The 13,179-nt window shown below is 48.9% G+C and overlaps 1 protein-coding gene and 5 non-coding genes across 6 annotated transcripts in view; 5 read left to right on the top strand and 1 right to left on the bottom strand.

The window, feature by feature from the left end:
- Positions 1-13,179, bottom strand: part of LOC148144133 (uncharacterized) — a 278,667-nt gene that overhangs the window by 127,256 nt on the left and 138,232 nt on the right.
- Positions 800-889, top strand: trnap-ugg (transfer RNA proline (anticodon UGG)). The gene is given in 2 exon segments: positions 800-835; positions 854-889. It is a non-coding gene; the product is annotated as a tRNA-Pro (tRNA).
- Positions 3,645-3,734, top strand: trnap-ugg (transfer RNA proline (anticodon UGG)). Its single transcript is given in 2 exon segments — positions 3,645-3,680; positions 3,699-3,734. It is a non-coding gene; the product is annotated as a tRNA-Pro (tRNA).
- Positions 6,462-6,551, top strand: trnap-ugg (transfer RNA proline (anticodon UGG)). Its single transcript is given in 2 exon segments — positions 6,462-6,497; positions 6,516-6,551. It is a non-coding gene; the product is annotated as a tRNA-Pro (tRNA).
- Positions 9,285-9,374, top strand: trnap-ugg (transfer RNA proline (anticodon UGG)). Its single transcript is given in 2 exon segments — positions 9,285-9,320; positions 9,339-9,374. It is a non-coding gene; the product is annotated as a tRNA-Pro (tRNA).
- trnap-ugg (transfer RNA proline (anticodon UGG)) lies at positions 12,109-12,198 on the top strand. Its single transcript is given in 2 exon segments — positions 12,109-12,144; positions 12,163-12,198. It is a non-coding gene; the product is annotated as a tRNA-Pro (tRNA).

Genomic DNA, 13,179 nt, shown 5'->3' with positions numbered 1-13,179 from the left:
TTGTTGTGCACCTCGCCTTCTCATCTGCTTTCCAAAAATCTTCGACGTAAATATTTCACATTGATATACTGGCCCAAAATGCACAGTTGAGATGACACACTCGTGGAGGTCTGCGGGGTCTTCTCCTGTTCTCTGTACCCTATGTTGAGGAGGGTAATGCTTGTCACTGGTCAGTCCGGTGTCAGAGAAAAGTTTAGAAAGAAAACGGTTTAATTTTCTGCCAGTAGAGAGGGCCCTGTTCCTGGGGACGGGCAAACGGCAGCTCAGAGACAGAATGAGAAGCAGCTGTTCATAGAGTCATAGAGATGTACAGCATGGAAACAGACCCTTCGGTCCAACCCGTCCATGCCGACCAGATATCCCACCCCAATCTAGTCCCACCTGCCAGCACCCGGCCCATATACCTCCAAACCCTTCCTATTCATATATCCATCCAAACGCCACTTAAATGTTGCATTTGTACCAGCCTCCGCCACTTTCTCTGGCAGCTCATTCCATGCACGCACTACCCTCTGCGTGAAAATGTTGCCGCTTAGGTCTCTTTTATATCTTTCCCCTCTCACCCTAAATCTATGCCCTCTAGTTCTTGACTCCCCGACCCCAGGGAAAAGACTTTGCCTATTTATCCTATCCATGCCCCTCATAATTTTGTAAACCTCCATAAAGTCACCCTTCAGCCTCCGACGTTGCAGAGAAAACAGCCCCAGCCTGTTCAATGTCAACTATACTTCACTCTGAGCAAGACTCAGCTGGTTCAAGAGGTAGAGCGGGGGGTGGGGTGGAAGCGCGCTTGCTGTCTGGCTCGTTGGTCTAGGGGTATGATTCTCGCTTTGGGTCTTCGTCGACGTAGATTTGCGAGAGGTCCCGGGTTCAAATCCCGGACGAGCCCGCGGTTTATGCCTTGTGCAAAAGTGCCTCTTCCATTTTCTCAAAAAGTACGTTCGTTAAACGAGGTTGGGCTCCCTGGAGAACCAATGGGACAGAAAGCAGCGAAGTGTAATGATTGGAGGTTGCGGTGTTTGAGGGATGTCAGCGATGAGGGTGGATTGGAAATTTGGGATAGCTCTCTTCGGAGATCCGAAGTTTGAAATCTGGCCCCATTGAAGCTTTCCAAGTTACGCGAAGTCGAGACAGAGAAAGTAATGTAGTCAAAATGCTCCCACGCCTGAAAGGATCGGCAACGATTCGGCGGAGATTTAAAGTCATGAGGAAAAGAACCAAAAGTGACATTAGGGAGAACGCTTTCGTACAGGGAGTGATTGGGGTCAGTAAATCCCTAACTGACACTGACAAAGAGGCAGATTCATGAGACGCAAACGGGAATTCGGTGGTCATGTTTAAAGTAACAATGTGCAGAATTACATGGAGAAGGCAAGAGAATGATACGAATAGAGACCCACGTTTACTTACTGTGTCGACCCAGCAGAGCGAAGGTGGGCCGCATGGCGTCTATTCAGAGTGAAATCACAGTTCGACCAACAGAATGTGGGAAGTTAGAAAAAGTTTATATTTACACAGCCTCCATACGTCTGCGCAACACCATATAAGACGACAGCAGTGGAGATCTTTGACAACAGTCTCGTCAGACGAAAGGCTAAAGGGACCTGTGGAAAACGGAACTGTGCATAAGAGCAGAGTGGCGCAGCGGGAGCGTGCTGGGCCCATAACCCAGAGGTCGATGGATCGAAACCATCCTCTGCTATTGTTCACTGTCTCCTTGAGCGACTTGCCTTTGCGATGGGACTCCGTTTGGCATCTTGCCTTTCAAAAGACTTCCTGACTGTCTGAATGCCCCGTATCATACCATATAGTATGGCGAAACTCACACCGTTCAAGTGACGGGCTTTTGGAGGTCTGAGTGGTCTTCTCCTGTTCTTCGGTGGTTTCCTATGAACTGAACCGCAAAACCACTTCTCTGAGATGCCAATGAGCTGATAAAGTTGAAACGCATGCCTTGCGGTTTCGTGCCTTCCCTGCAGTAATTCGCCACGCCGGTTCCGACGTGAATGACAAGCAGATGTTCTGGAAACTCTTTGCTGCTTGCAATTCTTGGAGCAAAGTAGAATGTATTTCACACTGAGCAAGTTTCAGCTGGCTCAGAGTCTCCAGTGTACATTGCTCTCTTTCCCGCCAGCTCAGAGAGAGAACAATAGGAGGGACAAAGGAGTGAATAACGATCCGTGTGGGAGGGTGAATAACTGTTAATGGAGAGCGTTCGTGGCTAACAATAAGTAGTGTGTCGTAGCAGACTATGTGATAACAAGGGACTCGTATGTGTGTGGTAGGGGTCAAGGATATGGGGGATTTCAGGCCCTAAAATCGTGCAACTCGATCTTGAAGACCGGAGGGCTGTAGGGTTTTGAAGTGGAATATGAGGCGTTGTTCTTCCATCTGGAGCTGAGCTTTGCTGGAGCACTGCTGCAAGCCTGAGACAGAGATTTTGGCCAGGGAACAGGGTGGCGTGTTAAAGTGGCAGGAAAGCAGAAGCTCAGGTCCGTTTTTTGCGGGCAGAACCGAGGTGTTCTGCGAAGCAGTCATCCAGATTATACTTCATGCTCGGTTGGGGACACGACACTATGAGCGGCGAATGCAGGAGACTAGGTTGCGGCAAATGTGCAGGTGAAGTGCTGCTTCACCTGGAAGGTATGTTCGAGTCTGGAAGGATATTCAGGAGGGAGCGGGTAAATTGTGCTTCTGAGTGAAATCACGGTTCGCAAAAACAGAATGTGGCAATTTAGACAGAGTTAATATTTGCTTGTGGGTGATATGTCTGCCGGTGCGTGATGGGAGCATAACCCAGAAGGGAAACCATCTTTCCTATTCACTCAATGTTGTCTTTAGCAGCTTGTTGTGCACCTCGCCTTCTCATCTGCTTTCCAAAAATCTTCGACGTAAATATTTCACATTGATATACTGGCCCAAAATGCACAGTTGAGATGACACACTCGTGGAGGTCTGCGGGGTCTTCTCCTGTTCTCTGTACCCTATGTTGAGGAGGGTAATGCTTGTCACTGGTCAGTCCGGTGTCAGAGAAAAGTTTAGAAAGAAAACGGTTTAATTTTCTGCCAGTAGAGAGGGCCCTGTTCCTGGGGACGGGCAAACGGCAGCTCAGAGACAGAATGAGAAGCAGCTGTTCATAGAGTCATAGAGATGTACAGCATGGAAACAGACCCTTCGGTCCAACCCGTCCATGCCGACCAGATATCCCACCCCAATCTAGTCCCACCTGCCAGCACCCGGCCCATATACCTCCAAACCCTTCCTATTCATATATCCATCCAAACGCCACTTAAATGTTGCATTTGTACCAGCCTCCGCCACTTTCTCTGGCAGCTCATTCCATGCACGCACTACCCTCTGCGTGAAAATGTTGCCGCTTAGGTCTCTTTTATATCTTTCCCCTCTCACCCTAAATCTATGCCCTCTAGTTCTTGACTCCCCGACCCCAGGGAAAAGACTTTGCCTATTTATCCTATCCATGCCCCTCATAATTTTGTAAACCTCCATAAAGTCACCCTTCAGCCTCCGACGTTGCAGAGAAAACAGCCCCAGCCTGTTCAATGTCAACTATACTTCACTCTGAGCAAGACTCAGCTGGTTCAAGAGGTAGAGCGGGGGGTGGGGTGGAAGCGCACTTGCTGTCTGGCTCGTTGGTCTAGGGGTATGATTCTCGCTTTGGGTCTTCGTCGACGTAGATTTGCGAGAGGTCCCGGGTTCAAATCCCGGACGAGCCCGCGGTTTATGCCTTGTGCAAAAGTGCCTCTTCCATTTTCTCAAAAAGTACGTTCGTTAAACGAGGTTGGGCTCCCTGGAGAACCAATGGGACAGAAAGCAGCGAAGTGTAATGATTGGAGGTTGCGGTGTTTGAGGGATGTCAGCGATGAGGGTGGATTGGAAATTTGGGATAGCTCTCTTCGGAGATCCGAAGTTTGAAATCTGGCCCCATTGAAGCTTTCCAAGTTACGCGAAGTCGAGACAGAGAAAGTAATGTAGTCAAAATGCTCCCACGCCTGAAAGGATCGGCAACGATTCGGCAGAGATTTAAAGTCATGAGGAAAAGAACCAAAAGTGACATTAGGGAGAACGCTTTCGTACAGGGAGTGATTGGGGTCAGTAAATCCCTAACTGACACTGACAAAGAGGCAGATTCATGAGACGCAAACGGGAATTCGGTGGTCATGTTTAAAGTAACAATGTGCAGAATTACATGGAGAAGGCAAGAGAATGATACGAATAGAGACCCACGTTTACTTACTGTGTCGAACCAGCAGAGCGAAGGTGGGCCGCATGGCGTCTATTCAGAGTGAAATCACAGTTCGACCAACAGAATGTGGGAAGTTAGAAAAAGTTTATATTTACACAGCCTCCATACGTCTGCGCAACACCATATAAGACGACAGCAGTGGAGATCTTTGACAACAGTCTCGTCAGACGAAAGGCTAAAGGGACCTGTGGAAAACGGAACTGTGCATAAGAGCAGAGTGGCGCAGCGGGAGCGTGCTGGGCCCATAACCCAGCGGTCGATGGATCGAAACCATCCTCTGCTATTGTTCACTGTCTCCTTGAGCGATGGGACTCCGTTTGGCATCTTGCCTTTCAAAAGACTTCCTGACTGTCTGAATGCCCCGTATCATACCATATAGTATGGCGAAACTCACACCGTTCAAGTGACGGGCTTTTGGAGGTCTGAGTGGTCTTCTCCTGTTCTTCGGTGGTTTCCTATGAACTGAACCGCAAAACCACTTCTCTGAGATGCCAATGAGCTGATAAAGTTGAAACTCGTGCCTTCCCTGCAGTAATTCGCCACGCCGGTTCCGACGTGAATGACAAGCAGATGTTCTGGAAACTCTTTGCTGCTTGCAATTCTTGGAGCAAAGTAGAATGTATTTCACACTGAGCAAGTTTCAGCTGGCTCAGAGTCTCCAGTGTACATTGCTCTCTTTCCCGCCAGCTCAGAGAGAGAACAATAGGAGGGACAAAGGAGTGAATAACGATCCGTGTGGGAGGGTGAATAACTGTTAATGGAGAGCGTTCGTGGCTAACAATAAGTAGTGTGTCGTAGCAGACTATGTGATAACAAGGGACTCGTATGTGTGTGGTAGGGGTCAAGGATATGGGGGATTTCAGGCCCTAAAATCGTGCAACTCGATCTTGAAGACCGGAGGGCTGTAGGGTTTTGAAGTGGAATATGAGGCGTTGTTCTTCCATCTGGAGCTGAGCTTTGCTGGAGCACTGCTGCAAGCCTGAGACAGAGATTTTGGCCAGGGAACAGGGTGGCGTGTTAAAGTGGCAGGAAAGCAGAAGCTCAGGTCCGTTTTTTGCGGGCAGAACCGAGGTGTTCTGCGAAGCAGTCATCCAGATTATACTTCATGCTCGGTTGGGGACACGACACTATGAGCGGCGAATGCAGGAGACTAGGTTGCGGCAAATGTGCAGGTGAAGTGCTGCTTCACCTGGAAGGTATGTTCGAGTCTGGAAGGATATTCAGGAGGGAGCGGGTAAATTGTGCTTCTGAGTGAAATCACGGTCCGCAAAAACAGAATGTGGCAATTTAGACAGAGTTAATATTTGCTTGTGGGTGATATGTCTGCCGGTGCGTGATGGAAGCATAACCCAGAAGGGAAACCATCTTTCCTATTCACTCAATGTTGTCTTTAGCAGCTTGTTGTGCACCTCGCCTTCTCATCTGCTTTCCAAAAATCTTCGACGTAAATATTTCACATTGATATACTGGCCCAAAATGCACAGTTGAGATGACACACTCGTGGAGGTCTGCGGGGTCTTCTCCTGTTCTCTGTACCCTATGTTGAGGAGGGTAATGCTTGTCACTGGTCAGTCCGGTGTCAGAGAAAAGTTTAGAAAGAAAACGGTTTAATTTTCTGCCAGTAGAGAGGGCCCTGTTCCTGGGGACGGGCAAACGGCAGCTCAGAGACAGAATGAGAAGCAGCTGTTCATAGAGTCATAGAGATGTACAGCATGGAAACAGACCCTTCGGTCCAACCCGTCCATGCCGACCAGATATCCCACCCCAATCTAGTCCCACCTGCCAGCACCCGGCCCATATACCTCCAAACCCTTCCTATTCATATATCCATCCAAACGCCACTTAAATGTTGCATTTGTACCAGCCTCCGCCACTTTCTCTGGCAGCTCATTCCATGCACGCACTACCCTCTGCGTGAAAATGTTGCCGCTTAGGTCTCTTTTATATCTTTCCCCTCTCACCCTAAATCTATGCCCTCTAGTTCTTGACTCCCCGACCCCAGGGAAAAGACTTTGCCTATTTATCCTATCCATGCCCCTCATAATTTTGTAAACCTCCATAAAGTCACCCTTCAGCCTCCGACGTTGCAGAGAAAACAGCCCCAGCCTGTTCAATGTCAACTATACTTCACTCTGAGCAAGACTCAGCTGGTTCAAGAGGTAGAGCGGGGGGTGGGGTGGAAGCGCGCTTGCTGTCTGGCTCGTTGGTCTAGGGGTATGATTCTCGCTTTGGGTCTTCGTCGACGTAGATTTGCGAGAGGTCCCGGGTTCAAATCCCGGACGAGCCCGCGGTTTATGCCTTGTGCAAAAGTGCCTCTTCCATTTTCTCAAAAAGTACGTTCGTTAAACGAGGTTGGGCTCCCTGGAGAACCAATGGGACAGAAAGCAGCGAAGTGTAATGATTGGAGGTTGCGGTGTTTGAGGGATGTCAGCGATGAGGGTGGATTGGAAATTTGGGATAGCTCTCTTCGGAGATCCGAAGTTTGAAATCTGGCCCCATTGAAGCTTTCCAAGTTACGCGAAGTCGAGACAGAGAAAGTAATGTAGTCAAAATGCTCCCACGCCTGAAAGGATCGGCAACGATTCGGCGGAGATTTAAAGTCATGAGGAAAAGAACCAAAAGTGACATTAGAGAGAACGCTTTCGTACAGGGAGTGATTGGGGTCAGTAAATCCCTAACTGACACTGACAAAGAGGCAGATTCATGAGACGCAAACGGGAATTCGGTGGTCATGTTTAAAGTAACAATGTGCAGAATTACATGGAGAAGGCAAGAGAATGATACGAATAGAGACCCACGTTTACTTACTGTGTCGACCCAGCAGAGCGAAGGTGGGCCGCATGGCGTCTATTCAGAGTGAAATCACAGTTCGACCAACAGAATGTGGGAAGTTAGAAAAAGTTTATATTTACACAGCCTCCATACGTCTGCGCAACACCATATAAGACGACAGCAGTGGAGATCTTTGACAACAGTCTCGTCAGACGAAAGGCTAAAGGGACCTGTGGAAAACGGAACTGTGCATAAGAGCAGAGTGGCGCAGCGGGAGCGTGCTGGGCCCATAACCCAGAGGTCGATGGATCGAAACCATCCTCTGCTATTGTTCACTGTCTCCTTGAGCGACTTGCCTTTGCGATGGGACTCCGTTTGGCATCTTGCCTTTCAAAAGACTTCCTGACTGTCTGAATGCCCCGTATCATACCATATAGTATGGCGAAACTCACACCGTTCAAGTGACGGGCTTTTGGAGGTCTGAGTGGTCTTCTCCTGTTCTTCGGTGGTTTCCTATGAACTGAACCGCAAAACCACTTCTCTGAGATGCCAATGAGCTGATAAAGTTGAAACGCATGCCTTGCGGTTTCGTGCCTTCCCTGCAGTAATTCGCCACGCCGGTTCCGACGTGAATGACAAGCAGATGTCCTGGAAACTCTTTGCTGCTTGCAATTCTTGGAGCAAAGTAGAATGTATTTCACACTGAGCAAGTTTCAGCTGGCTCAGAGTCTCCAGTGTACATTGCTCTCTTTCCCGCCAGCTCAGAGAGAGAACAATAGGAGGGACAAAGGAGTGAATAACGATCCGTGTGGGAGGGTGAATAACTGTTAATGGAGAGCGTTCGTGGCTAACAATAAGTAGTGTGTCGTAGCAGACTATGTGATAACAAGGGACTCGTATGTGTGTGGTAGGGGTCAAGGATATGGGGGATTTCAGGCCCTAAAATCGTGCAACTCGATCTTGAAGACCGGAGGGCTGTAGGGTTTTGAAGTGGAATATGAGGCGTTGTTCTTCCATCTGGAGCTGAGCTTTGCTGGAGCACTGCTGCAAGCCTGAGACAGAGATTTTGGCCAGGGAACAGGGTGGCGTGTTAAAGTGGCAGGAAAGCAGAAGCTCAGGTCCGTTTTTTGCGGGCAGAACCGAGGTGTTCTGCGAAGCAGTCATCCAGATTATACTTCATGCTCGGTTGGGGACACGACACTATGAGCGGCGAATGCAGGAGACTAGGTTGCGGCAAATGTGCAGGTGAAGTGCTGCTTCACCTGGAAGGTATGTTCGAGTCTGGAAGGATATTCAGGAGGGAGCGAGTAAATTGTGCTTCTGAGTGAAATCACGGTTCGCAAAAACAGAATGTGGCAATTTAGACAGAGTTAATATTTGCTTGTGGGTGATATGTCTGCCGGTGCGTGATGGGAGCATAACCCAGAAGGGAAACCATCTTTCCTATTCACTCAATGTTGTCTTTAGCAGCTTGTTGTGCACCTCGCCTTCTCATCTGCTTTCCAAAAATCTTCGACGTAAATATTTCACATTGATATACTGGCCCAAAATGCACAGTTGAGATGACACACTCGTGGAGGTCTGCGGGGTCTTCTCCTGTTCTCTGTACCCTATGTTGAGGAGGGTAATGCTTGTCACTGGTCAGTCCGGTGTCAGAGAAAAGTTTAGAAAGAAAACGGTTTAATTTTCTGCCAGTAGAGAGGGCCCTGTTCCTGGGGACAGAATGAGAAGCAGCTGTTCATAGAGTCATAGAGATGTACAGCATGGAAACAGACCCTTCGGTCCAACCCGTCCATGCCGACCAGATATCCCACCCCAATCTAGTCCCACCTGCCAGCACCCGGCCCATATACCTCCAAACCCTTCCTATTCATATATCCATCCAAACGCCACTTAAATGTTGCATTTGTACCAGCCTCCGCCACTTTCTCTGGCAGCTCATTCCATGCACGCACTACCCTCTGCGTGAAAATGTTGCCGCTTAGGTCTCTTTTATATCTTTCCCCTCTCACCCTAAATCTATGCCCTCTAGTTCTTGACTCCCCGACCCCAGGGAAAAGACTTTGCCTATTTATCCTATCCATGCCCCTCATAATTTTGTAAACCTCCATAAAGTCACCCTTCAGCCTCCGACGTTGCAGAGAAAACAGCCCCAGCCTGTTCAATGTCAACTATACTTCACTCTGAGCAAGACTCAGCTGGTTCAAGAGGTAGAGCGGGGGGTGGGGTGGAAGCGCGCTTGCTGTCTGGCTCGTTGGTCTAGGGGTATGATTCTCGCTTTGGGTCTTCGTCGACGTAGATTTGCGAGAGGTCCCGGGTTCAAATCCCGGACGAGCCCGCGGTTTATGCCTTGTGCAAAAGTGCCTCTTCCATTTTCTCAAAAAGTACGTTCGTTAAACGAGGTTGGGCTCCCTGGAGAACCAATGGGACAGAAAGCAGCGAAGTGTAATGATTGGAGGTTGCGGTGTTTGAGGGATGTCAGCGATGAGGGTGGATTGGAAATTTGGGATAGCTCTCTTCGGAGATCCGAAGTTTGAAATCTGGCCCCATTGAAGCTTTCCAAGTTACGCGAAGTCGAGACAGAGAAAGTAATGTAGTCAAAATGCTCCCACGCCTGAAAGGATCGGCAACGATTCGGCGGAGATTTAAAGTCATGAGGAAAAGAACCAAAAGTGACATTAGGGAGAACGCTTTCGTACAGGGAGTGATTGGGGTCAGTAAATCCCTAACTGACACTGACAAAGAGGCAGATTCATGAGACGCAAACGGGAATTCGGTGGTCATGTTTAAAGTAACAATGTGCAGAATTACATGGAGAAGGCAAGAGAATGATACGAATAGAGACCCACGTTTACTTACTGTGTCGACCCAGCAGAGCGAAGGTGGGCCGCATGGCGTCTATTCAGAGTGAAATCACAGTTCGACCAACAGAATGTGGGAAGTTAGAAAAAGTTTATATTTACACAGCCTCCATACGTCTGCGCAACACCATATAAGACGACAGCAGTGGAGATCTTTGACAACAGTCTCGTCAGACGAAAGGCTAAAGGGACCTGTGGAAAACGGAACTGTGCATAAGAGCAGAGTGGCGCAGCGGGAGCGTGCTGGGCCCATAACCCAGAGGTCGATGGATCGAAACCATCCTCTGCTATTGTTCACTGTCTCCTTGAGCGATGGGACTCCGTTTGGCATCTTGCCTTTCAAAAGACTGTCTGAATGCCCCGTATCATACCATATAGTATGGCGAAACTCACACCGTTCAAGTGACGGGCTTTTGGAGGTCTGAGTGGTCTTCTCCTGTTCTTCGGTGGTTTCCTATGAACTGAACCGCAAAACCACTTCTCTGAGATGCCAATGAGCTGATAAAGTTGAAACGCATGCCTTGCGGTTTCGTGCCTTCCCTGCAGTAATTCGCCACGCCGGTTCCGACGTGAATGACAAGCAGATGTTCTGGAAACTCTTTGCTGCTTGCAATTCTTGGAGCAAAGTAGAATGTATTTCACACTGAGCAAGTTTCAGCTGGCTCAGAGTCTCCAGTGTACATTGCTCTCTTTCCCGCCAGCTCAGAGAGAGAACAATAGGAGGGACAAAGGAGTGAATAACGATCCGTGTGGGAGGGTGAATAACTGTTAATGGAGAGCGTTCGTGGCTAACAATAAGTAGTGTGTCGTAGCAGACTATGTGATAACAAGGGACTCGTATGTGTGTGGTAGGGGTCAAGGATATGGGGGATTTCAGGCCCTAAAATCGTGCAACTCGATCTTGAAGACCGGAGGGCTGTAGGGTTTTGAAGTGGAATATGAGGCGTTGTTCTTCCATCTGGAGCTGAGCTTTGCTGGAGCACTGCTGCAAGCCTGAGACAGAGATTTTGGCCAGGGAACAGGGTGGCGTGTTAAAGTGGCAGGAAAGCAGAAGCTCAGGTCCGTTTTTTGCGGGCAGAACCGAGGTGTTCTGCGAAGCAGTCATCCAGATTATACTTCATGCTCGGTTGGGGACACGACACTATGAGCGGCGAATGCAGGAGACTAGGTTGCGGCAAATGTGCAGGTGAAGTGCTGCTTCACCTGGAAGGTATGTTCGAGTCTGGAAGGATATTCAGGAGGGAGCGGGTAAATTGTGCTTCTGAGTGAAATCACGGTTCGCAAAAACAGAATGTGGCAATTTAGACAGAGTTAATATTTGCTTGTGGGTGATATGTCTGCCGGTGCGTGATGGGAGCATAACCCAGAAGGGAAACCATCTTTCCTATTCACTCAATGTTGTCTTTAGCAGCTTGTTGTGCACCTCGCCTTCTCATCTGCTTTCCAAAAATCTTCGACGTAAATATTTCACATTGATATACTGGCCCAAAATGCACAGTTGAGATGACACACTCGTGGAGGTCTGCGGGGTCTTCTCCTGTTCTCTGTACCCTATGTTGAGGAGGGTAATGCTTGTCACTGGTCAGTCCGGTGTCAGAGAAAAGTTTAGAAAGAAAACGGTTTAATTTTCTGCCAGTAGAGAGGGCCCTGTTCCTGGGGACGGGCAAACGGCAGCTCAGAGACAGAATGAGAAGCAGCTGTTCATAGAGTCATAGAGATGTACAGCATGGAAACAGACCCTTCGGTCCAACCCGTCCATGCCGACCAGATATCCCACCCCAATCTAGTCCCACCTGCCAGCACCCGGCCCATATACCTCCAAACCCTTCCTATTCATATATCCATCCAAACGCCACTTAAATGTTGCATTTGTACCAGCCTCCGCCACTTTCTCTGGCAGCTCATTCCATGCACGCACTACCCTCTGCGTGAAAATGTTGCCGCTTAGGTCTCTTTTATATCTTTCCCCTCTCACCCTAAATCTATGCCCTCTAGTTCTTGACTCCCCGACCCCAGGGAAAAGACTTTGCCTATTTATCCTATCCATGCCCCTCATAATTTTGTAAACCTCCATAAAGTCACCCTTCAGCCTCCGACGTTGCAGAGAAAACAGCCCCAGCCTGTTCAATGTCAACTATACTTCACTCTGAGCAAGACTCAGCTGGTTCAAGAGGTAGAGCGGGGGGTGGGGTGGAAGCGCGCTTGCTGTCTGGCTCGTTGGTCTAGGGGTATGATTCTCGCTTTGGGTCTTCGTCGACGTAGATTTGCGAGAGGTCCCGGGTTCAAATCCCGGACGAGCCCGCGGTTTATGCCTTGTGCAAAAGTGCCTCTTCCATTTTCTCAAAAAGTACGTTCGTTAAACGAGGTTGGGCTCCCTGGAGAACCAATGGGACAGAAAGCAGCGAAGTGTAATGATTGGAGGTTGCGGTGTTTGAGGGATGTCAGCGATGAGGGTGGATTGGAAATTTGGGATAGCTCTCTTCGGAGATCCGAAGTTTGAAATCTGGCCCCATTGAAGCTTTCCAAGTTACGCGAAGTCGAGACAGAGAAAGTAATGTAGTCAAAATGCTCCCACGCCTGAAAGGATCGGCAACGATTCGGCGGAGATTTAAAGTCATGAGGAAAAGAACCAAAAGTGACATTAGGGAGAACGCTTTCGTACAGGGAGTGATTGGGGTCAGTAAATCCCTAACTGACACTGACAAAGAGGCAGATTCATGAGACGCAAACGGGAATTCGGTGGTCATGTTTAAAGTAACAATGTGCAGAATTACATGGAGAAGGCAAGAGAATGATACGAATAGAGACCCACGTTTACTTACTGTGTCGACCCAGCAGAGCGAAGGTGGGCCGCATGGCGTCTATTCAGAGTGAAATCACAGTTCGACCAACAGAATGTGGGAAGTTAGAAAAAGTTTATATTTACACAGCCTCCATACGTCTGCGCAACACCATATAAGACGACAGCAGTGGAGATCTTTGACAACAGTCTCGTCAGACGAAAGGCTAAAGGGACCTGTGGAAAACGGAACTGTGCATAAGAGCAGAGTGGCGCAGCGGGAGCGTGCTGGGCCCATAACCCAGAGGTCGATGGATCGAAACCATCCTCTGCTATTGTTCACTGTCTCCTTGAGCGACTTGCCTTTGCGATGGGACTCCGTTTGGCATCTTGCCTTTCAAAAGACTTCCTGACTGTCTGAATGCCCCGTATCATACCATATAGTATGGCGAAACTCACACCGTTCAAGTGACGGGCTTTTGGAGGTCTGAGTGGTCTTCTCC

The sequence above is a fragment of the Chiloscyllium plagiosum genome, unplaced genomic scaffold (genome assembly GCF_037043375.1).
Source record: "Chiloscyllium plagiosum isolate Xiang-an unplaced genomic scaffold, Cpla_swu_hap1 HiC_scaffold_27, whole genome shotgun sequence".
Taxonomy (NCBI): Eukaryota; Metazoa; Chordata; class Chondrichthyes; order Orectolobiformes; family Hemiscylliidae; genus Chiloscyllium; species Chiloscyllium plagiosum.
The sequence above is the reverse complement of the archived record's forward strand: the minus strand, read 5'-3'. Positions and strand labels throughout refer to the sequence as shown.